General features: G+C 42.5%; 1 pseudogene; it reads right to left on the bottom strand.

Moving 5' to 3' along the window:
• Window positions 1-20,331: 20,331 nt before the first annotated feature.
• LOC139831539 (uncharacterized) lies at window positions 20,332-21,917 on the bottom strand (annotated as a pseudogene).
• Window positions 21,918-22,190: the final 273 nt, after the last annotated feature.

Here is a 22,190-nt window from a genome sequence, read left to right as displayed (position 1 = left end):
CATTAGAGGGTTAGTGCATCATTAATAATTCACTCATTCAGAGGTGACACAATCATTATTTTCACTTCTGGACATTGCATAATGCTACTGGACATTAGTGGATCAAAGAAATAAATCCAACACAGCAAAAGAGGCAATGCGAAATAAAAGGCAGAATCTGTCAAAAACAGAACAGTCCGTAAAGACGAATTTAAAGCTGGCACTAGACTTGCTCAAATGGAAAAGCTCAAAACTAATGAAAGTTGCGTACATATCTGAGGATCACGCTCGTAAATTGGCAGATTTTTTCGAATTTTCTACAGAGAACTGTGCCCAGATTCGTGACAGACAGCAATGCTGTTTCTGCGCAGCGATCCCAAATATAACATCAACTTTGACATAGAAAATTTACTTGGCACAAAAACATGATAAGGAGAGGTTGCTACAGTAGTAAACAACTTCCAAGACTCAATAAAACAAAAAATTGCTGTAGGTAAAAACATGGGTTGTCTCCCATAAGCGCTTTTCTTTAACGCCTTTCAGCTAGGCGCAGAAAGTGCAAATCAAGTAACATCGAGAGTAGAAGCATCAACATTATTTTTTATGCAAACACAACTTGTTGCAGAGGGTACTTTAGGTGCTCCATTATCTAAATTCTCTATGGTGGTGCTAGGGGTTTTAGAAATTTTAGGCCTATAATAATTCTTTTGTTTAGGCACTTTAGAGGCGTACATGAATTTTTGCTCTTTACCCACATAAGCTTTCTCATTATACTTGAGAGAAGAAAAGGTTGAACCCAAGGTTCCCATAGCTTTTTCAAGTTCATCAATCCTATTGGTCTGATTATCATGGATAACACAAGTTCCTAGGACACTAATTCTTTCATCAATTCCTCCTAGGGATTTATCAAGTTCATCAGTTTTATCCAATAACATTTCTAATTTAGTTTCAATACTTGGAAAATTTTTCTCTATGGTTTCCAATTTTTTCATAACATCTTCAAGAGGGATTTCAATTTTAACTTCATTAACAGGTGGTATTCCAACTAGACTCTCAATGATGCAACTAGCTTCTAAAGCGGGAGTACCTAGGAAATTACCTCCCGAAAGAGTATCAAGAACATATCTATTCCAACTAGATAAACCAACATAAAAGTTCCTAAGAAGGATAGTGGTGGAGTGTTTCTTAATGCACCTTTGATGAGCATTACTAATTCTATACCAAGCATCTTTAAAACTTTCTCCACCTTGTTGCTTAAAAGAACGAACTTCAACTTCAGGATTACTCATGATAACAGTAATAAAGTAAACTAGGCAAATAAAGTAAAGACAAGTAACTAATTTTTTGTGTTTTTGATATAGAGAGCAAGACGGTAAATAAAGTAAAATTAGCAACTAATTTTTTTTGTGTTTTGATTTAGTGCAGCAAACAAAGTAGTAAATAAAATAAAGCAAGACAAAAACAAAGTAAAGAGATTGAGAAGTGGAGACTCCCCTTGCAGCGTGTCTTGATCTCCCCGGCAACGGCGCCAGAAAAAGAGCTTGATGGCGTGTAACTCACACGTTCGTTGGGAACCCCAAGAGGAAGGTATGATGCGCACAGTAGCAAGTTTTCCCTCAGAAAGAAACCAAGGTTTAATTGAACCAGGAGGAGCCAAGAAGCACGTTGAAGGTTGATGGTCGCGAAATGTGATGCGGCGCAACACCAGGGATTCCGGCGCCAACGCGGAACCTGCACAACACAACCCAAGTACTTTGTCCCAACGAAACAGTGAGGTTGTCAATCTCACCGGCTTGCTGTAACAAAGGATTAAACGTATCGAGTGGAAGATGTTTGCAAAGAAAACAGTAAACACAATTGCAGTAGATTGTATGCTATGTAAAGAATAGGACCGGGGTCCACAGTTCACTAGAGGTGTCTCTCCCATAAGATAAAAGCATGTTGGGTGAACAAATTACAGTCGGGCAATTGACAAATAGAGAAAGGCATAACAATGCATATACATGATATGATAAATATAGTGAGATTTAATCCGGGCATTACGACAAAGTACATAGACCGCCATCCAACTGCATCTATGCCTAAAAAGTCCACCTTCAGGTTATCATCCGAACCCCCTCCAGTATTAAGTTGCTAAGCAACAGACAATTGCATTAAGTATGGTGCGTAATGTAATCAACAACTACATCCTTAGACATAGCATCAATGTTTTATCCCTAGTGGAAACAGCACATCACAACCTTAGAACCTACTATCACGATCCCAGATTCAATGAAGGCATGAACCCACTATCGAGCATAAATACCCCCTCTTGGAGTTAAGAGCAAAAACTTGGCCAGAGCCTCTACTAATAACGGAGAGCATGCAAGATCACAAACAACACATAAACAATAGATTGATAATCACCATAATCATAGTACTCTCTATCCATCGGATCCCGACAAACACAACATATAGTATTACAGATAGATGATCTTGATCATGTTAGGCAGCTCACAAGATCCAACAATGAAGCACAACAAGGAGAAGACGACCATCTAGCTACTGCTATGGACCCATGGTCCAGGGGTGAACTACTCACTCATCACTCCGGAGGCGACCATGGCGGTGTAGAGTCCTCCGGGAGATGAATCCCCTCTCCGGCAGGGTGCCGGAGGCGATCTCCAGAATCCCCCGAGATGGGATTCGCGGCGGCGGCGTCTCAGTAAGGTTTTCCGTATCGTGGCTCTCGGTACTGGGGGTTTCGCGACGGAAGCTTTAAGTAGGCGGAGGGTCAACGCGGGGGGCCACACGAGGGGGCCAGGGGGTAGGTCGGCGCGGCCAGGGCCTGGGCCGCGCCGGCCTCCCCTCTGGCCGCCTCGTGGCCCCACTTCGTTATCTCTTCGGTCTTCTGGAAGCTTCGTGCAAAAATAGGACCCTGGGCGAAAGTTTCGTCCAATTCCGAGAATATTTCTTTACTAGGATTTCTGAAACCAAAAACAGCAGAAAACAGAATCGGCTCTTCGGCATCTTGTTAATAGGTTAGTTCCAGAAAATGCATAAATATGACATATAATGTGCATAAAACATGTAGGTATCATCAATAAAGTAGCATGGAACATAAGAAATTATCGATACGTTGGAGACGTATCAAGCCCCCTCTCTCCCTCCCTCTGCACACAGTCTCATTCTCACTCACGCACGCAACCACGCCTCTCACGTCCCATCAACTTCTCCAAATCGAAGGAAAAAACACCAACCACCCACGCGCGCTCCCTGCCGGCGATGGACAAGAAGAATGTGCCGGCGGCCGTCGCCTCCGTGAACTGGGCCTCTCTCTCGGCTGATGGACCACTTCACAAGATCGGCGAATGCCATCGGCGAACGAGCAGCGCACGCCGACACCTACTCTGCTATGAGGCAAGTCTGTAGAAATTGGCGCTCAGGTTTACCTGAGCCCGACGTGCACCTGCACGAATGGATCATGCTAGACCACGGCCTTCCACGCGCTGCTGATTTCACCTTCCTCCACCTCCGCACATCCCTCTACGTCACCATCGATCTAACGGAAGTTCATGCAAGGTTCAAATTCCTCCATATCTATAGAGTTAATCTATTTTTATTTTCAATCGTAAACATCTTAGTGCTGAATGTTATCTTCATCAATATATTTTAGATACTACTTTGTCGGCTTTTGCCGTGGCGTCATCGTGCTTGCCCAGAAGAACCAGCCGCACAAGATACGGCTTCTGAACCCACTCACAAAGACATTGAATACTATGTTTGAGGCGCATATGCCAAACGTTATTCTGAAGTCAGTCGCTGTGATGAAGTCCCCGACTATGGTCTTCGTTTCCAAAGATTACCCGGCGGAAATTGCTTGGGTCGATGAGAGCACTCCAACTAACGGTATAGATGAAGATTGGGGAGAAGGAAGATTTTCGATCGAGCACCATTGTCTGCGTTGCATTACCCCGTTCAATGGTGAATTGTATGCAATAGCTGTGAACAATTTTGAGTTCGGAAAATTAGTGTGCACCAACAATGTCCAGTTGGAGCAGCGTGCGAGCACTGTCAAAGTGGATCCTCTCTTTTCATGTCCTGAACTTGGAAATAACAAGTTCTACCTTGTGGAGTCGGATGGTGCTCTGCTGCTTGTGTTGTTGGACAACAAGCATTTGGAGGAAGGTCAACCATTGGTGTACCGTGTGGACACTGAGAGCCGCTCTCTCCATGCCGTCAATAACATTGGCAGTCGTGCCTTCTTCGTCCATTATATCCGGTGTATCTCCGTCGACACCAGAGTGCACCCGACACTTCGACCTGGCTGCATCTACTACACAGATTTTGGTTATATCAGAGTGTACTTTGATGATATAAAGGCCGGGGATGAGTGGCCAATACATGTGAATAGATTAGGAAACTACGGTATGAGAAATGAACAAAGGCCATACCGTTTGGAGGATGTATTGGCTGCACACTGCAGACGGAAGGAGTTCAATGAAAATTTCCTTCAATGGAGTGACGAAGAAATATATGCTGAATGAAGAACATATTCGTTCATCCTGGGGTATCCTAATCTTCATGTTGGCCATACATTGTGTCTTGTATTATTTTCAGATTAGTTTGTCGTGAACATTAACATTGTTATTGGCTGCTTTTGGCTCTTGTATGCAGTTTATGTAGTATTATATTAGTTTTCTGGATTTATTATGCTGCTGTGAATTTATCCTATACTAGCTTCTAGATTTGACTGATTTTGTTTGTAATGATGATGGCTTGATGTGGCTGCTGGCCTTAACTGCCGAAGCAGAGCAATTAGTACTTAACCAGGTGTACCGTCTTTATATTAGTATTATATTATATTACTTGACCATAGCCATATTCAAAATCAAATCTCAGTCGGGCGGCAAAATCTCCCGCCAATCTAGAAATATTTCAGGCGTGTTTTTGAATGGGATAAGAAGATAGAACACGATGATAGTAACCGATATTCAAGGTGATGATGATTTGATTTTGCACTCGGCCTTGAACAGAGGTACTAGTACGGTCTCACAATTTTTTATCATTATACTTGGACCTTAGCCAAATTCAAAATCTCATAGCGGCAAAACTTCCCGCCCACAAAATACAAAAAATTCACACGCTTTCAAATTCCCATTCTACCCTTGTGGAGATGACAGAAAGTCGGTTGGTGGGGGGGTCTGCCCGTCATTTTTTGGATCACCACCTCCCTAGCCCCGGAAACCCTCCCAAAAAAATTCATTTCCCTCAGACCACCCACCGGAACTTCCCAAGTCCCTCTCTCTACCACCTCCACGACCACCGCACCGGAACATCCCCGCCGGACTTCCCTGGCCTACCCGAGCCCTCGCGATCCTCGTCATCCGGCTGCCTGCCGGAGCCGCTTCATCGACGCCGTCATCAACCGGACCGGATCATCCCCGCCGAACCTCGAAACCATATGCTCATCCAGCAGCCTACCGCAGTCGCTTCAGCTGCGGCATCGTCCACCGCATCGGATCTTGCTCACCGACACCGATGTGCATGAACCGAATCTGCTTCACCGGCGCCGTCCATGATCTAAACTCTTCTACTGTCGCTTTTCTATTGCTTGCCTGCAAGTTCTTGTTTAATCTTGGGGGAACCTGTTTGTGCTAACGACGCGCCGTTACGTCTTTGCAGATTAGATGAGTAACCATGAAGTTTAATGGCCGTCTCTCCAACCCCAAGGAGCACATGTAGTGTACTTCATCACCGGATCTATCAACCCCAGGAAGATCTCTTTGTGATTCCCACAGAGAGTGCTTCTCCTAATGTAAGTCCCTTGTTTTAGCGCCATGTTCTGGGTTCAGATGCCTGTTTGTCTGAAGCTCTTTTAGTTCATTCCTAGTTATGACCGTAACACCTTGCCATTTTCTAGTTCATTGCTAACTTCAAGCGATTGAACATTTTGGTTTGCATTCCCTGCTCTGTAGATGTAGCCATCATAACTTCTATCTTGCTCATTCGTTGTTCATGCCAATCTTGTTCTCCCTGAACATGTTGGTTTGCATTCCCTGTACTACGGTGATGCCATTGTTATTTCTATCTACTTCGTCGTAAGCTAACTGCCTGCTATTAGTTCCCGCATGCTATCGCTCGCCATCTGCAGTACAAATTAAGCACTGCTATTAGTTCCCGCATGCTATCGCTTTCTGCCATCTGCGTACAAATTTATTTGAACTCGTCACAGCAGCAACTTCCATCATAATTTTGTCTGCCATCTGATTCTTCAAAAGCTGCAATATTAACTTGTTTCTCTTAATTGGCATGGCGCTCACATATAGAATTGTGAACATATTGGTGTGCATTCCCTTTTCTACAAGTTCAGATCCCACTATATTCCGTTTCTGGTCCATCCTAAGCCGTAGCATTAACTATCCTCTATGTGTTGCTCATTACAACTTTATATCCCGAAACAAATTGATTTTTTTCCCTTATCTACAAGTTTATCAGTGATGCCATTATAACTCCTATCTGTATTATTCCTAGCTATTATAGTAACATCCTGCTATTATTTAGTTCATGGCCAATTTTAAGTAATTGCACATGTTGGTTCGCATTCCCTGCTCTATAGCTTTTGGCATCGTAACTTCTATATTTGGTTTACATTCCCTGCTCTGTAGATCTAGCCATCATAACTTTATCTTGCTCAGATGTTGTTTCAAAAATTATGGCCTGCTACTATGTTGTTTGTGCCAATTTTTTACTCCATGAACATGTTGGTTTGCATTCCCTGTACTACGGTGATGCCATTGTTTTGTATCTAGTTCATTGTAAGCTAACAAAGTAAGGACTTAGTTTGGCATGCTATCACTCTGCTATCTAAGCCTGTAGTACAAATAAACTTGTCATATTACTAGATAATAATTTTGTGTGCCATCTTGTTCTTCAAAAGCTGCATTATCGACTTGTTTCTCTGACTTGGCATGACGCTCACATATGGAATGCTGAACATATTGGTTTGCATTCCCTCTTATACAAGTTCACAGGTGATCCCTCTATCTTCGGTATCTTGCTCAGTCGTCGTTACAAAATTTATAGCCTGCTACTATGTTGTTCATGCCAATTTTGTACTCCCTGAACATGTTGGTTTGCATGGGACTCGACAGTAGTAAGTCTGTTGTTTCATTCTAACATGCTCAGTTATATTGGCTGTTGGTATGCGGCATGCACTCTTTGTTTGCTTATTGTGCGCATTACAATGATCTTGTTATAACGACGAAATGATGAGTTCCAAATTCTTTGGCAAACAATATTGTAGTGTCTTTGCCTTTCCATTGTTGCTGTCTTAACTTGTAATGTCTTTGTTTCAGATATAGGTGCTGCATGGACAACTTAAAAGATTGCCGGATCGCTTCATTGTATTGCTAGGTTTAATTACCATTCAATTTCTCTGGGTTCTGTAATATTTTTTCAATGCCTTGCAGCTGATGTAATATTTAGTTAGTTTTTATAGTTCTTTCGCGCATTTTTTCTTTGGTGCTTGTGGTAAGTGAGGCTATTCGACAGAAATCAATGCTGCGTAAATATTCTCAGTATCTAAATCACGAATTCCCATCCCTTAAACGGCCCAATTAAGCAAAATCACATATGTGCCTGCCCGCAAAATCCTAAAGCGCATATTATGCCGGCATATAAACAGCAACTAAACGGGCTGGCCCACTTACTTCTTGGGCCAGCCCATTTGATTTACCGTGGACCCCACACTCTAATTGGGCTGGCCCACTTGCAAAAAGGTGGACCCCACATACTACTGGGCCGGCCCACTAAATAGTTGGGCCAGCCCATTTGCTTTTGTGGTGGACCCCACATACTAAATGGGCCGGCCCTTTAAGAGGAAAGTGGGACCCACCTGTATTTTTGGCCCGGCCCACTATCTTGTTGGGCCGGCCCACCTGCTACATGGTGGACCCCACATACTAATTGGGCCGGCCCTTCAACAGGAAAGTGGGGCCCACCTGTGTTTTTGGGCCGGCCCACTATGTTGTTGGGCCAGCCCATTTGCTATATGGTGGTCCCACATGGTAAACGGGTCGGCCCTTTAATAGGAAGGTGGGACCCACCTGTGTTTTTGGCCCGGCCCACTATCTTGTTGGGCCGGCCCACTTTCTATATGGTGGACCCCACAAACCAAATGGGCCGGCCTATTAACAGAAATGTGGGACCCACCTGTGTTTTTGGCCCGGCCCACTAGCTTGGTGGGCCAGCCCACTTGCTATATGGTGGACCCCACATACTAAATGGGCCGGCCCTTTAACAGGAAGGTGGGACCCACCTGTGTTTTTGGCCCGGCCCACTATCTTGTTGGGCCGGCCCACTTGCTATATGGTGGACCCCACATACTAAATGGGCCGACCCTTTAACTGGAAAGTGGGACCCACCTGTGTTTTTGGCCCGGCCCACTAGCTTGTTGGGCCGGCCCACTTGCTATACGGTGGACCCTACACACTAAATGGGCCGGCCTTTTAACAGGAAAGTGGGACCCACCTGTGTTTTTGGCCCGGCCCACTTGCTTCTTGGGCCGGCCCAGTTGCTGTAAGGTGGACCCCACATGTTAAATGGGCCGGCCCATTTAAGTTTTGACCAGTCAACATTAGAGGTTAGGCCCGGCCCACATAACTAATGGACCAGCCCAGCTATATAGTTGACCGGTCAAACTATGTCATCTGGCCCGGCCCGCTTAAGACGTGGCAGGCCTCGTGTGGGCCTACCATCTACCACGGGGTTTCAGCCGGTTAACGCCGTTAAGCGCCGATTAACGGCGTCTGCACGTGTCGGTTGCATGACGTCGGCGATCAACGGGCTCCCGGAAACACTTGCGCAACGGTCCGATTTTCCGTGGCGGAAGGGCGCCCAAGCGCGACGGACCGAAAAAAACGTCGTTGGACTTTGCCTGACGCAGTTTCCACAACAGAACCCATATCGTCGGGTTAGGCCCATAGGCGACAAAAAATACCCCTTAGCGGACGATTTTGAGACGTTGTCTATCAGAACTTTTCTTGTAGTGTAGCCAACTACACTGGTCTCAACTCTCGATTTATTATAGAACAATTGCAATGAAAATAACAAGGAAGTACCTTTTTAAACTTCAAACAATTATTAAAAATCAACCATAATTCATTTTGAGTTGATTCCAACTCTCATAATTCACATTTCAAATGCTCTGCATGAATATGTAAAAATATAGCATTAGTGTTTACCATGATCATGGGCTAGAGCAAAATAATGGCTATCTGGCCATTTCTAGTCCATTTAAATTACCCCAAATTATTTATTAAATAGTATGAGAGGTATCCTCTCATTTAAATCAATGTCCCAGGTAATTCAATATGAGATAATGACATTGGCCTATAGGACCTCATGTTTAATTACTTAGTGATATTAAATTGTTTCCATAGTAGTGTTTAAATTGCATGAGATGTAGTATCTCATTTAAATCACTTTCTCAAATAAACAAATATGAAGTGTTGACCTTGGTCAACCTGATTTCATACTTTATTATTTGAGGAGATTAAATCTTAATAATGTTCAATGAGAGGAAATTATTTCTCAAAGGCAATAAATAGAAACCCTAATAAATTTTCAATGAGAGGAAATTATTCTTCTTAAAAGAAAACAAAGCCAACCCTCATGTTAATAATGGTGTGATGCTAGATTAGCTTGTGTGATCCCTTTGAGTGTTAAGTCTAGTACTTAAGCATTGTTTGGTGATTGTATACCTCGTATCTGTTTATAGACGCTAGTACCGAAGGCTACGAGAGGAGGAGGTCTTCTACGAAGAAGAAGAAAACTTTGATCACTGTACCACTCAAGGCAAGCTATACTCTTGCAAGCTACCCTAATGCAATCTCTACTAGAGCAAGGCACCATTACAATATTATGTTGTGTTTAAAGATTCCAAGCCCAAGTTTTATCTTGCAAGCTTTTACTTTGGTTTATCAAAGATTATTTTGTTCATAGTTAACTTGGTCTAAATATGGAGTATCACAAGAGCATCAAATTTAGCCTAGTGAACTACAAGTTAGTTAGCACCCCTCATGACTAGTTGCTAGTGCTAAAACTAAAATTGACTACTCTAGATGGGAACATGTGAATCAAATGACTTTAAAAACCTTGGAATGATGAGTCATTCTATTGAAAGATTCTGAAGGTGAATATGACTTGAATGACATGGTGAATATGACAAAAACTGATGATTGGGTTCGGATGCGATACCATTCCAATTTTAGAGTACCCCCACAATACCTGATTATGGGTAGGGCTTAATTGGAAATTTATACACTTTAGTATGGGTTCCCTCTAAACAAGCGTCATAGGGGTTATGCCGAGGCTGCCTACGTGAAATGTGAAATGACGTGAAAATGAGGTGAATGTCCTACCCAAGCCCTGTGCAGTTCCCAGGATGACAGATTGCCATCACTGGGAGGCCAAGCTCATGGGGGGAGGTGCCTATACTAGGGTATGTAAGTGAAAGGTTAATGGTTGATGATCCGCATACTGAGTATGATTATTCAGGGCTATCCCTGACGGATGTAATCAAAAGTTGTGGCACAAGTGTACAACCTCTGCAGAGTGTTAAACCTATTTGAATAGTCGTGTCCGCGGTTATGGACGATTGGATGGCCATACTGTTCCGTTGTCAGATGTTTTCTAAAAATGAATGGTGAATTGAAAGGTGAATTTGACTTGATCACAACAGAGTTGTGGGAATGACACTAATGTTCCCACTTGAGTTAGTTAGGCAAATAAGGAGTCTTTTACTACTAAGAGCTTATGACATAAAACTGGCTTTATGCAAATGAACCTAGAGCTTAGAACCCCCTTACTATGATTGATAATGCTTACACTAGTATTAGTTTGCGAGTACTTTAAAGTACTCATGGCTGTGTCCCTGGCTATTCAAATGGCCAGACTATGAAGAGGAGCAACAGTATCAAGATGATGGACAGTAGGACGTCTACGATAACAAGGATCGTCTACTGACGTCAAGCGTTGCCTGTGGAATAGATGGACCGCTACTACTTCGCTTCCGCTATGTATTTTGAATGTTGATCTGTAGATCAACTGTTGTTGAATATTGGATCATGTGATCCCATGTTGTAAGACGATTATGGTTTGTAATGAATAATGTTCTGTGATATCAACTGTTATGTCCCGCAAAAACCATCTTCCTGGGAGTGCGATGTATGGCATAATAGGCATCTGAACTTAAAAATCCGGGTGTTGACAAGTTGGTATCAGAGCCATTGTTTGACCTTAGGAGACCCTAGTTAGAATGGACGTCTGAAAAACTTAGTTTTAAAACAAATGAAGTGAATATTTATGAAAACTTATTCACACTCTTACCCTTGAGATCTTTTTCAAAATGAGGAATCCATGCTATATTTTTCTTGTAATTCTACATAAAATTTTGACACACTTGCTCACTTCTCTAACTTCTCATCCAATTCACTTACAGATGGAGCCACTCAACCACACCAAGTTTTACCAGTTGGGCAATGGAGGAAGCCTGATCTTCGAGAGGGACTTGGATGCCTTATCCGAGTATCTCGAGCGCCCGCACCCGGAGTTCTTTGGAACTCAGGTCAATGACCAGCCTGGAGGAGAACTACAGTGGGTTGTAGTTGCAGATCTGAGAGGCAAGATGGAACCCCTATGTCATAGCGGATCCAGTTTTACATCAGGGAGAACAACTGGCTAGATGGACTAGCTAGAGCCCTGCAGGAATCACTTGTCCGTCTGTGTGGGCAGAATGTGACCCAGATCTAGGGAACTTGCTTTGCTCACTTTGCAAGGCATGACTCCATTGGAGGACCCATGGACTTGTCACCGCACCCAGAGTTGATGTATCATGTGGAGCACCTGGACTTCATGCTGCACGAGACCCGCAAGGAGCTGGACATCTCCCGCGTCTACGCCAACCAGACTCACCTCCACATGTCGCAGCGGACCGAGACCATCAAGATGCTTGCCAAGGATCGCAAGTCACTCCGCCAGCAGCGTGCCAAGAAGGACTCCACCATTGCTCGCCTCCGCGCAAAGATAGCATCCTTGGAGGAAACTGTCAAGGCACAGGAGACCCAGTTGAGGGATCTGGAAGAAGAAGGTGAAGACATTCAGGGAGGAGCAGCCTACCTGAGTGATGATGATGACTTTGAGGAAGACGAAGACACTGATATGGAAGGCTATGAGTTCATGGAAGCGGGAGAAGACGACTTCATCCCGATAGATGTGGATGATGAGGAGTAGTATCACTTGAGCACTTGCGTAGGTGTGAGTTTGTATCAGGATCCCTTGTATCATAGACTGGTGAAATGGTTCTTAAAACCATTGATGTGTTAGCTTGTAATGTGTGCTCTTTGAATGAATGAAAGTGTTGTTTGATTTCAACATGTCAAGAACTCAAGTTTTAAACTTTTAAACTTACCCAAACAAGCCATAGAAAATTCCCTCTTATCTCATGATCTATCTCAATGTTCAGATGGCCCCTCCAACTCGCAACAGCAATCAAGATGCAATGATGCAGATTCTTCAAATGATGGTGGCTGATAGAGATGCCGAAAGAGCTGAGTGACAAGCCAATATTGCAGCAGTACAACAAATAGCCCACAACAACCAAGGCCATGGAAACCATGATCATCCTGGATCCAAGCGGAAGAATTTCCAGAACACTAATCCTCCCATGTTCAGCAAAACTGAAGAGCCCCTAGATGCAGATGATTGGCTCCAGACAATGGAGAACAACCTGGAAGTTGCGGGAGTAGAAGCCGCTGAGAAAGTACTGTTTGCCACCCACTACCTGTCAGGACCTGCCAGAGCCTGGTGGACTAGCGCCCGCGCAATGAATGCAGGTCAGATGATGACTTGGGAGGACTTCAAACTCAAGTTCGGCAAATACCATGTGCCCCCGGGTCTAATCAAGAAGATGTGGGACGAGTTCAGGGAACTCAAACAAGGAAGGATGTCCGTGGTGGAATACCGTGATAGATTCCTCACTCTGTCTAGGTACGCCCCGGATGAGACCGACACCAATGAGAAGAGGAAGGAAAGATTCCCGAATGGACTGCATGATGAGATGCAGACTGTACTTGTGAACATTGATGACCCACAAGTATAGGGGGTGTATCGTAGTACTTTCGATAAATAAGAGTGTCGAACCCAACGAGGAGCAGAAGGTGTTGACAAGCAGTTTCGATGAAGGATTCACTGTAAATGCTCACAGACAAGTTTTCAGGAGGTTTTGATATAGCAAATAAATAAAATACAAGTAAATAAAATGCGAGAATAATAATTGCAGCAAGTGGCCCAATCCTTTTTAGCACAAAGGACAAGCCGGTTTGTTTACTTATGATGACCAAACGTTCTTGAGGACACACGGGAATTTAGTCTAGTGCTTTCGCTTCATATAGTTGATTAATCTTCATTGTTTTGATAAGTGTTGTGTGGGTGAACCTATGCTAATGCACCGCCCTTCCTAGGACTAATACATACTTGTGATTAAACCCCTTGCAAGCATCCGCAAATACAAGAAAGTAATTAAGATAAATCTAACCACAACCTTAAACTCTGAGATCCTGCTATCCCTCATGCATCGATATAGAACCCCACAATTAGCAAACGAATACAAGATGCATTCCCCTAGGCCCATAAAGGTGAAGTGTCATGTAGTCGACATTCACATGACACCACTAGAAGAATAACACCACAACTTAAATATCAAACCATTAAATATTACTCAACATAGTTCACTACTAACATTTAGACTTCACCCATGTCCTCAAGAACTAAACGAACTACTCACAAGACATCATATGGAACATGATCAGAGGTGATATGGTGATGGATAACAATCTGAACATAAACCTTGATTCAACGGTTTCACTCAATAGCATCAATAACAAGGAGTAATCAACACCAGGAGAGTTTCCCCTATGAAATACTCAAGATTCAACCCTAGATGTTACAGTGGAGACGAGGTGCAGTGGTGGAGATGACGGTGTCGGTGGTGGAGATGATGATGATGATGATCCCAATGAAGTCCAGCTCGATGACGGTGACGATGGCGACGATTTCCCCCCTCCGGGAAGGAATTTCCCCGGCAGATTTCTGCCTGCCGGAGAGCTCTTTTCTCTCTGGTGTTTTCCGCCTCGAGGAGGCGGCGATGACTATCCTCGATGTTCCCCCGCACCTTAGGGTTTCTGGGAGATGAAGTACGCGAAAGGGCGATGGCCGAGGGGGTCGTGGGCCCCCTCCCACGTGGCGGCGCGCCGGCATTGGTGGCCGCGCCGGCCCAATGGGAGGGCCCATGGCGGCCCTCCTCGGCCTCCCCTTTTGGCTGGCTCCGTCATCTGGAAAAATAGGAGCTTCGGTATATTTTCCGTCAATTGTTGATCTTCAGAAATATTGTATCCTGACGGTGCTTTTTCCAGCAGAATTCTGACTCCGGTGAGTAATTCTCCAATAATCATGAAACATGCAAAATAGGTGAAATAACATAAGTATCATCTCTAAATATGAAATATATCAATGAATAATAGTAAATTATGATATAAAATAGTGATGCAAAATGGACGTATCAACTCCCCCCAAGCTTAGACCTCGCTTGTCCCCAAGCGAAACTGAACTCAGTAAACAAGACCACATGTTTATGGAGTGAAGAGTCGATAAATAAAATACGGACAAGAAGCATCACATTTATTAACTCACATAAGACATTCTAGTAAACAACTTCCTCATATAACTCAACTTGAAACAAGTAAAGGGAAATCACAAATAAAGGTGCATAGGAAATCATAATTGGTGATGGCAAACTTCGTTCTTCGTCAAAGAACAATGAACAGATTGTACTTATCTTTCGAGCAGAGCCTTTATATTAGAGCTTATATGGCAGAACTTAAATGCTCAATCATAACAATCTCCTCATAATCATTGATAACCTTCAAAGTCATATTCATTCAGATAAAATTTGTACTAAACAAGGAACAATAAAAGACATGATTAAATAGATCACAATATAAATGGTTGGATCACAACAACTCAATTGCTTGCTTGAGATAGAGGGAAATAGGTTTACTAACTCAACATAAAAGTAAAAGATAGGCCCTTCGCAGAGGGAAGCAGGGATTAAATCATGTGCTAGAGCTTTTTAAGTTTTGAAATCATAAAGAGATCATAAAAATAAAGTTTTGAGAGGTGTTTGTTGTTGTCAACGAACGGTAGTGGGCACTCTAACCCCCTTGTCAAACAGACTTTCAAAGAGCGGCTCCCATGAAGGACGTTATCTCTACCAGCAAGGTAGATCATCCCTCTTCTCTTTTGTTTACACATGTACTTTAGTTTTATTTATGGATGACACTCCTCCCAACCTTTGCTTTCACAAGCCATGGCTAACCGAATCCTCGGGTGCCTTCCAACATTTCACATACCATGGAGGAGTGTCTACTGGAAAATTAAGTTGCTTACTGATAAATCAGGGCAAAACATGTGAAGAGAATTATTAATGAAAGTTATTAATTGGGGTTGGGCACCCCGTTGCCAGCTCTTTTTGCAAAATTATTGGATAAGTGGATGTATATGCCACTAGTCCATTGGTGAAAGTCTTTCCAACAAGATTGAAAGATAAAACACCACATACTTCCTCATGAGCTATAAAACATTGATACAAATAAGAGATAATAACTTTTGAATTGTTTAAAGGTAGCACATGAAATATTTACTTGGAGTGGCGCAAAATACCACATAATAGGTAGTTATGGTGGACACAAATGGCATGGGTTTGGTTTAAGGTTTTGGATGCACGAGAAGCATTCCCTCTCAGTACAGGTCTTTGGCTAGCAAGGTTGGTTAGCAAGCATAAGAGTTGAGGGAAACAAACAAATATACATGTGATAGAAACAATCATGCATCTTCCTTGTAAGCACAAACAATTTTAACTTCAGAATACTAAGCTCATTAGCTAACAAGAAAGAAAGATAATGAAATAATATATCTACATGTACTTCCCTCTTTTCTACTTAAGCCTCAAAGTATTGTTGCTGTTGACCAATGCTAAGTTTGCCAAAACCAAATAGATTTACTTGATGCTCCCAAAGTGATATCAATACTAACAACAAGAGCAATCATATAACAGAAATTGCAAACTAAAATAAGGTGTGCAAAACGTAAATGATAAAACTTCTCATTGATATTCCATAACGATAACTCACACCAAGGGATACATAGATAACCAACTAAAAGAGAGATACTTCCACACTGCAAACCATCTTATATAATAACTTTCCTACTCATGATATGACACTACTTGACAGTAAAAAGGTAAAAGATAGTGATGATGTGATACCGCGGCACCCCCGCTCCCCCAAGCTTGGAACAAGCCAAGGGGGTGCCAATACCAATGATGAATTACTCCTTCGGTGATGGTGGTGAATTCTTCCCGTCATCAGACTTCCAAGGAAGAGGCTCTCCATCAACAAACGACGTCTTGGTCTCAGGAATCCTGAAACTGGCAGCATAGCTTACGTGTTTAAACCTGTTTTCATACTCACAGTTTGATTCTGAACATCATAAAGTTGTGCTTGGAGTTTGTTGATAGTGTTGTGAAGCGAGAGGATATCGTCCCACAGCTTTGTAGTCTCCTTCTTGTGTTCATCAATAAGTTCGGACACAATTTTGTGGAAGATGTCCACTTCACGTTCAGCCATCTTCTTGTAGGTGAAGACCTCTTGTTCTAGTTTCTCCATCCTGTCCTCCAAACTTACTTCTCCTTTAGGACCCCGGACATCTTCTATATGCAACTCTCCATCTACGAGCAGAGATTCCTTGGGATGCATCTTTAGCTCATTCATGTACGGGTTGACGATGTTCTCAAAGAAGCTGACCTTCGGAGTTCCCGACGAAGACATGGTGGCTCTAGATCTGAAAACAATATCTAGCAGAAAACAGCTCGAGTCAAAACACGACGAGAAGATGATATACGGACCTCGGGGGATCCGGGGGATTATATAACAAAAAAATTCACGACAAAAGGAAAGTACCAAGTCGAACCCGAGTGGGAGAGGGACTCCGCGGAGCCGTCCCCATATGGCGGCGCGACCATGGTGGGGCCCGCGCCACCACGTGGGGACGCGCCCTCGTGCGCCTCCTCCACTCCGATTCGATCTCGTAATTTTTCATATTTTCTAATAATAGCAAAAATATTGTTCGGAGAGTTAAACGCGGACTTTTTACTACCAAAACGGTTACCTATTCGAAGTCGAACTCTGCAGAACTATCAATTTGATCTTTGATGAAAGTTTCCGGAGTCACCACTCGAATAACATCAACATCTTCATTATAAGAATCTCCAGAAATATAATGTTTGAGTCTTTGTCCATTCACCACTTGTGTGGCATCATCTTTCAGTGAAGCAATTTTTATTGCCCCTGAACTATACACATCCACAATGACATATGGTCCTTCCCATTTTGAGAGTAATTTTCCTGCAAAAAATCTGAGACGAGACCGATACAATAGGACTTTATCTCCAACATTAAAGTTTCTTTTAATAATTCTTCTATCATGCCATTTCTTAACTTTCTCCTTAAAAAGTCTAGCATTTTCATAAGCTTCACTTCTCCACTCATCTAAAGAACTCAATTGTAGCAACCTTTTCTTACCGGCAAGTTTAAAATCTTTATTAAGTTCTCTTACAGCCCAATAAGCTTTGTGCTCTAGTTCTAAAGGTAAATGACAAGCTTTTCCATAAACCATTTTATAAGGAGACATACCCATAGGATTTTTATAAGCAGTTCTATAAGCCCACAACGCTTCCTTCAACTTACTAGCCAAATTTTTCCTAGATTTATTAACAGTCTTTTGCAAGATAGATTTAATTTCTCTATTTGATAATTCTACTTGCCCGCTAGTTTGAGAATGATAAGCTGAAGCAATTCTATGATTAATACCATATTTAGCAAGAGTTTTTCTAAAACCACCATGAATAAAATGAGAACCTCCATCAGTCATAAGATATCTAGGTACTCCAAACCTTGGAAAAATAACATCTAAAAGCATTTTTAAAGAGGTCTCACCATCATCACTTTTTGTGGGTATGGCTTCCACCCATTTAGTAATATAATCAACAGCAACAAGTATATGAGTGTTACCTTCTTAAGAAGAGAAATGACCCATGAAGTCAAATCCCCAACAATCAAATGGTTCAATAACAAGAGTATAATCCATAGGCATTTCATTGCGTCTAGAGATATTACCAACTCTTTAACATTCATCACAAGATAAAATAAACTTTCTTGCATCTTTAAAGAGAGTTGGCCAATAAAAACCTGACTGTAGAACCTTTTGTGCGGTTCTATCTCCGGCGTGATGTCCTCCATAAACAATACCATGACACTTACTCAATATCTCTTGTTGTTCATATTCGGGGACACATCTTCGCATAATACCATCCACTCCTTCTTTATACAAGTGTGGGTCATCCCAAAAATAATGCATCAAGTCATAAAAGAATTTCCTCCTTTGCTGAGCTGAAAAGGTTGGAGGCAAGTACTTGGAAACAATAAAGTTAGCATAATCAGCATACCAAGGACTATCTCGCGAGCTCACCTTTATTGCAGCCAATTGTTCATTTGGAAAACTATCATTAACAGGAACAGGATCATAAGCAATATTTTCCAATCTAGACAAATTATCAGCAACAGGATTATCAGCACCTTTCCTATCTACAATATGTAAATCAAATTATTGCAAAAGAAGCACCCATCTAATAAGCCTTGGCTTAGCATCTTTCTTTTCCATAAGGTACCTAATTGCAGCATGATCAGTATGAACCGTGACTTTTGAATCAACAATATAAGGTCTAAACTTGTCACAAGCAAAAACTACAGCTAACTAGTAGAATGTCTGTGCTTCGCCACGGCCCTTTAACGTAGTGTCAAATGCATAAACGTGTAAATAATGCATGCAAATATTAAAGTATATAAAAAATATATAATACTTATTTAAAGATCCACTTCGCACAATTCATTTTGTAGAAGAGAAATCACTGAATGCACTATTTATTAAAGCCATGGTCCGTTGACGCGTCTAAGGTATTCTCGCACGATCTCAGGAATGTTGTCTTCAACTTCATTAGCCTGATACTTGAGTATGTGTATCAAAAACTTTTTCCTTAGCTCGTAACCATCCTGCACAATTGGTATATCATGTTAACATGAAGTTTTCTTCCCACAAAAAATATAAGATTGTGAATATAGAGTACTCACGCTGCAAACTGGATCAACAAATCTTTTACTATCCCATGAAAGCATAAAACTAAATACTAAGTATCCAGACAATTTTCTGCAAATAAATGGAACATATCATTATCTTGGTCATTAGAATGACGATAAAATAAGCTGCTTGTAAAGACAACTAAGAAAAATCACCTGTCGGGGCTTGTTGGTATTGGGATATTGTGAGGATATTTACGTGGCCAGAAATAAATATCGGAATTCCAGCCAGGTTGCGCTATCTCAAGAGCATCATTTAGATAGAATGAACACCTTTGTAATTTTAGTTGGTACCTCTCTTCTGATAGAGTTTCAGAACATGGGTCTAAAATACATACACGACACTCATGTTTGTCAATGGTGAACAAGATGAAGTGGCCAAGAAATGCGTGTGGCAAAAGAATCTGCAAGTGGTGAGCATTAAAACACATAAATCATGTTAATAATGGAAAAGAGACTAACTTACCATGTTGCATGATGATATATTATGGTCTATCACAGGCCAGCAATGAAAAAATGTTGCCAACTCCTTAATATCTGGCTTAACATGCCAAAGTGGATGTTTTCTACCATGGAGTATCGCTGACTGAAATGAAAAAAGGTTTAGAACCATAGCCGTGACAATAAATATGCGATTATAATAACTTACACAAAATCTTAAGTCCATGTTGTGCACGGGAGGCTCTATCAAAAATTGTATCTCATCACATGCCACTATGCGCACAGCCATGTTGAAACAATCCTTGTCCATTGGCTGGTCCATCCTGAGTATGTTCTGAATTTGCTTTAGAGTTAATCCTAGTGGATAAGGTGTGGAGCTTCGCACCCATTCTTTTCTGCAAAATAATTGATAAGAATAATGATATGATAATAATATGTACCGACGCTTGATCAATATCTTATGAGGCTTACTTCAAACATGTTGCATCGTCAATGGACATGATGTATTTGCATATCTCGTCAACAAACTCATGTGGTTTGGTGGACAAGGTGCAAATAGGAAGCTGGATATTTTCTTTGGCTACATCTCCTTGATGTTCGTGAACTTCCGGACAACCTCCTGGTCCAGTTGCTTGGTAGCTTCCTTGCGATGGGTCAAGCTGGGATCGTCGTCGTAGAAGTACAACTGCAGATGTTCAGGACGAGAGCCGGGCCCGAAAGAATGCACGTTACGGTACAAAGAGCCGTTCGCCCGGAATGTGTAAACCCCGGAGCTCATATTCGTGCAGCTGTTGTCGAGGGTGACGCCAAGCGTTGTGAAGGCGAAGTGGCCGTTGAAGAATCGGATACTCTGTCGAAAATGTCGAGAGTCCGCATCCGTGCTGGACCATAACCTCATGAGCTCCGGGATAGGACGTTATTCAGCCAGTCTGATCTGGCCATTTCGACAGCAGAAACCAGGGGGCTCATGCTCAAACCTCTTGGCCTTGCAGTTTATGCAATCCGGTACTTTCTCCAACATGTGTGTGCTGTCTGGTAGGTTTGGGTACACAAAGTCAAAAGGATCGACTGAGCCCACGCCAGATTCGTCTGACGGATCATCGATTTCCACGCCATCATCGTCAGAACCTACAAGCATAGCGTGTCACAGACTTGTCAATGATACCGCGAAGGAAGGCAACAATGTCGCCTAAAACAGCTGGAAGACGTACCTTCACCGGCAAACATGCAGTACTCCTCGTCGCTAGGTTCATCAGGGATGGCATTGTCGTCAATGATACCGCTAAGGAATGCATCAATGTCGCCTGTAACATTTTTGAGGTGTTAACCATCACATATTATTTGCGTGAGTAAATATGGGTGTATATTACCATCAGTCCCGAGGGTATACGCCGGTGTGCTCGTTGAAGGGGAGGCAGGAGTAGAATCAGCTGTGATAGGTGAGGAGCGTTTCGTGTCTTCCAGGTTGACAGCTGCATCTGGGCGTGGCATTGCGATGGATTGAGCACATGGCGTGTTCCTCCTAGCCTCGGTGTTTGCTTTGCGTCGAACCCGCACTACCTCCCTCCTATCTTGAGACATTCCCTGCCTACGTGCTCTTTTGTTTGTATTGATGGTTTGTCGCTACTCACTTGTTAGATTGCGCCTACTATCTTTTCGACGTGCGTTCTCTTGTTCCCGCTCAGCAGTTGTTGCCACTGTCCTGTTTGCGCGTCTATTTGCATTAGTCTCTTGCCTCTCCTCAAGAGTTAATCGTTGTCGACGAGCTCTTTGACGTTCACGTGATGTTTGTTGACTTTGAGGTTGTCTGTCTGCAATGATGACATACAGTTTGAGCTTTTCAGTATTATAAATACACACAGCTATATTTAAATAATACACATATTCAATTGGTTTCATGTCATACCGTTTGAGCTACCCCCAGGCGATGGAGTGCCTCCTATTGTGAGTGTACTTTGAGTTGCAATGGACAGTCTCATTTGAGCTCGTATGTCTGCATTTGATGCATACTGTTAACGATGATAATGCATCCTGAAATTTATGCAGTGAAATAAGCTAAGTCAAAGGACATACCGTTTGAGCTTTCCCCAACCAATGGAGTTCCTCTTATTGTGAGGTTACTTTGAGTTGGAAATTTCCACGCCAATGGTGTCTGATCATCATCGTCCGATGACAGAACTGTCTGATCTGCCAGTGGTTCACGTATGAAAAATCCCGTTTGTGGGCGTGACAAACCAATGGCTTGTGATCGGTTTGAAGAGCCATTCTCAGCAACCACTGTCGACATGGGCACACCAGCTTATCATTGACAATGTTCAAAACCATTTAACAAGGTGCACTGATATACATACCATTTTTTCCTTTATCAATTAGTTGATTTGGAAAGTGTGACATTTTATGACCTGCAAAGAAGAAAAGAAAAATTGTAGTTTAAGGCCATTGGACTTATCAGGATCTCACATTCTCAAATTGTAGTTTAAG

The sequence above is a fragment of the Lolium perenne genome, chromosome 5 (genome assembly GCF_019359855.2).
Source record: "Lolium perenne isolate Kyuss_39 chromosome 5, Kyuss_2.0, whole genome shotgun sequence".
In the NCBI taxonomy this organism is placed as follows: Eukaryota; Viridiplantae; Streptophyta; class Magnoliopsida; order Poales; family Poaceae; genus Lolium; species Lolium perenne.
The sequence above is the reverse complement of the archived record's forward strand: the minus strand, read 5'-3'. Positions and strand labels throughout refer to the sequence as shown.